The 4119-nt window shown below is 27.2% G+C and overlaps 1 long non-coding RNA gene across 1 annotated transcript; it reads right to left on the bottom strand.

Annotated features, from left to right (window-relative positions):
* Positions 1–410: 410 nt before the first annotated feature.
* Positions 411–1873, bottom strand: LOC128281662 (uncharacterized). Its single transcript, XR_008271915.1, has 2 exons — positions 1593–1873; positions 411–613 (listed from the first exon to the last, which is right to left on the bottom strand). It is a non-coding gene; the product is annotated as an uncharacterized LOC128281662 (long non-coding RNA).
* Between the last annotated feature and the right edge of the window lie 2246 nt (positions 1874–4119).

Raw genomic sequence — 4119 nt, 5'->3', positions numbered from 1 at the left:
CAAGACGCACTTTTCTTGTTTTCCTAACTTAACTTTGACGTTTGGATGTCTCGAGAAAAAGAGAGTTTGTCTCAGGACTTGGAACAAGACAAATTTATTTTAGTTTCGATATACCTTTGTCTTAAGACAACGGTCACATTGTCTCGAGACTTAATCCATTTTTTCTTGAAGCTGGCTTGGTTAGTCTCGAGACCTAATCCACTAAAATGTACCAAATGGTAAAAATTGTTCCTGAGGTCTCGAGACTCTAAGGTAAAATGGCCTAAATTGAACATTTCAATTTCATTCAAACCTTAATCAAAACTTGTCTAACTTACCTAAACTTTACACCAAACTCAAATACATCAAATTCAAACATAAAAACATATTCAAACACCTTTCAAACATTGTATTCAATACAACACCAAAAACATTGAAATTCATCTCTTAAAACATTATAAGTCCAAAAATTACCAAAATAAATCAAACACATCTCCAACCATAAGACTCAATCTAGGTACATGCCTTTAATTATTAATTTATATATGAAAGGAGTATAAAATTGATCTGAGCTGAGTTTAGATATTGGCCTTGGATGTTGGTGACTTCGGGCTAGTAAAAATCTGCACAATACCTGCATATGTAAACAAACATAACCGTATGTTTAGTATTGAATACTCAGTGGTACTAATATTATTTGAAATAAGAACATAAAGCAATAAGTAAATGAGCATACTATAATATATAAACACATTATTCTTTAGACAAGTTCAACATTAGATATATCACTGTATTAGGGTTACATGCAAGTATACACAGTCGTTACAAGTAGTAAGTAGTAAGTAAAGATTTATCGTATTTAAAACAATTTGGAAGAAAGCAAGTAAAAAATAATAGTGTTGTTGAGAGACAAAAATTATTATATGAATTAAATCATATTTAAAATATCCACAAATAAAACAACACATAATGTAGAAGAATAATAACAACGAAAAGATTAAACACAAGATTTAATAAACATAACATGAATAGACTAGAATAAATATTTCACTTAACAAGAGTTTATTGACAATTATAATAAGAACATCACGAAAGATCGTGGCAATATGAAAATTCATTAAACCCAATTCCATTTTAAGCATAGGCTTCTCTCGAAGTCCTATTATGTCTCTAAGTCACCTCACATATGTCTATATCAAACTAACCTAGAGATCACCCTTTCGGGCATTTCATGTAGTTTATGCATACAACAATCATCTTTCACTATCGACATAGTATGCACCATTTAAGTCTTTTGTCTATTAATTACTACCTCTTCTTAGATTAAATAGCTAATTAATTCACCTACAAATGTTGGTCTTACATTCATAAGTATTAACATGAATTAAACCTAAATGAATGAAATAATCATTTGCACAGAACATTCATATTATAAAAACCAATTAACTCAAATCATGATTCATACTCATTCTGAAAAAAAAAATTAAGTTATGCTTTATTAAATTGAAAACATAAAGATGATATGCAAACATGTTTGTCAACATAGAAAAAAAAATTAACAATAAAGAGAAAATGAAAAAGAATAGCCGAAGGGGTTATCCAAAGCCATTCACAATAAGAAGAGAAAACAGTTGGATTGCAAGGGGTTATCTGCGACTGCTCATTGCGGCTTCACATAGTGGCTCTCCTCCTCTTTTTCATGTCAAATCACCTAAATGCTCTCATTCTCGGCAATAGTTTTGCCTTATTTTGTGGCATGCAAATTCTTAGCAAGCCATAAGGAAAAAATGACACTCTAAGCTTTTTCTTTGAAAAATTGATGATGATTCATGATGCTTGATGCTCATTTATACTTGAAGGTCCCCAACTTCCCATGCTAAAAATAGCATATGATTCCCCCATAATCTCTATGAGTGTTTTGTACCTTTATTTGTGGAAAGAAGGTGAGTGGTTGCTTGATTCTAAGAGGGGACATGCTTGATTTCCTCCTTTGTATGGTCGACCCTTACTAAGTGGATAGTGGGTGGCCATTGACTACTATTTTTAGCAAAGGTGTGGGCAGTTGTGGCTTAAATCAAGGGAAGGATTTGTCGTCCTTGACTAAGGGAGAATAGAGGTAGAATTTTTCTATTTTTGGGAGTGGAATGGTCGAACTTTGAGTGTTAGTATGGAAATGGATAGGTGATGGTTATTTGGAGAGATGTTTGCTTGAATCAAGGAAAGAAGATCTCATTGATTCTCTCATGGTTATGCTGTCCCTGATTCATGGAAGGTGGGGAATTTTGTGCTTGAATTAGGGAAAATTTTAGCTATAATCAAGGGAGGTTGATGGACAGGGTCTTATGGATGGTAGGTGTGTAATGACCCAAAATTCACGGGCACTAGAAAAGTGAGTTATAAGGCCTTCGTCTTAGTAAAATAAGTTCGAAAATAATTATTAAAAATATTTATGAGCCTAGTGGTGTGTCTAATTAGGTTTTAATTAGGTGAATTTAGCTTAATTTAGAGTAATTAGTAAAAATGACTAAATTAAATAAGGAGTAAAAATTGAATTATAGATTAAAAGAAAGTATAAAGGGCCTAAATGGCAATTAAGCCAATTCTTAAATATGAGGCGGCATAAGTTGATTGAATTATTAAAAATTATTAAGGTTTAATAATAATAATAATAATATATTATTATTATTATTATTATTATTATTTTTATTATTATATTATGAAATAAGTTAAATAAAGACAATTGTATGGTAGTGATTAAATACAAGTGTGTGATATTTTATTTAATTAGTAAAAGATATTTATTAGATAAAATAGTTAAATTGTGAGATTTTTGAGTAATGAACAAATTAGATAGTGACATTTGTAATAATGTGAATATATACATTTGTATTATATTTATTTATTTACTTGAAAATTTAAGTAAAAGATAATTACTAATTAAATAATTATATTAGGAGATTTTTATTAGTAAGTAAATTGTAAATATGACAATTGTATGGTATTGATATTTGTTATTAAAATAAATTATAATATATATTAATTATATTATAAGATTTTGTATAATAAATAAATAAAAGAAAGACAAATGGATGGTCATGATAATATACAAATGTAAAAATATTTATAAGTGTATATTTGTAATATATGTATTTGTGTATTAAATAGATATTTATTATATTTATTATTATTTAATTAATTAATACTACATTATTACATTAATGAATAAATTAATAAACTGACAAATGTAAGGTGTTAGTAAAATACAAGTGTAATAAATCATATACATACAAGTATAATATATTTATTTATTTACTTATTATTTAAGAAATAATATTCATTAAGTTGATATAATAAAATAATAAACAAAAGTAAAATAAAAAGAAACAAAGTAAAAGAAACAGAGAAGCTATTTTGAAACAGGGGAAAGGAAGGAAGGAAAGAAAAGAAAAGAAAAGAAAAAGGAAAAATTGGGTTTTAAGGTTTGAAGCTTTAAAAGGTAAGTCAATTAAGTTCTTTTCTCTTAATTTTGATGTTTTAAAAGCTTTAGAACAGAGTTTTGTTGAAATTAAGTTGAAGTTTTGAAAGTTCTTAGGTTTTTGAACATAGTTCATGTTGAACAAAATAATGAATTAGGAATTTAATTGAATGAATTCTAAGTTAGAATTAATTAAAGGATTAAATTGTAAATTAGGCTATAAGTTTTGTGTTCTAGGAATAAATTGAAAGAAGTTTTAAATTAGAGTTTTATTATGAACATTAGATAGTTAAGTAGAATATGGAAGGAAATTGAATAGAAATAAAGTATGAATTGTGTTAGAAAAGTAGATGAGTTAATTAGGATTAAATTGGAAATTGGATAGAAATTCAGTTATTATTATTTTTAATTAATGCTGTAATTAATAGTGTAAATTATTATTATTTTCGTAGCTAACAAAGAACCTGAAGCATTGACACGAAAAGGAAAGGAGAAAGTTATCGAGGAGTAATCGCAAAATCCGGGTTTATATTACTATAATTCAAGTTATTTATTTTTAAGTATTAATTTTAAATTTATTTATTTTATAATAAATAAATATTGAGGTAATTTATTTTATTGAATTGAATTTAGAAAATTGAATTGAATGAGAAATACGTGTTGGT

The sequence above is a fragment of the Gossypium arboreum genome, chromosome 10, assembly GCF_025698485.1.
Source record: "Gossypium arboreum isolate Shixiya-1 chromosome 10, ASM2569848v2, whole genome shotgun sequence".
NCBI lineage: Eukaryota > Viridiplantae > Streptophyta > Magnoliopsida > Malvales > Malvaceae > Gossypium > Gossypium arboreum.
Note: the sequence above shows the minus strand (reverse complement) of the source record. Positions and strands in the feature narration are given on the sequence as shown.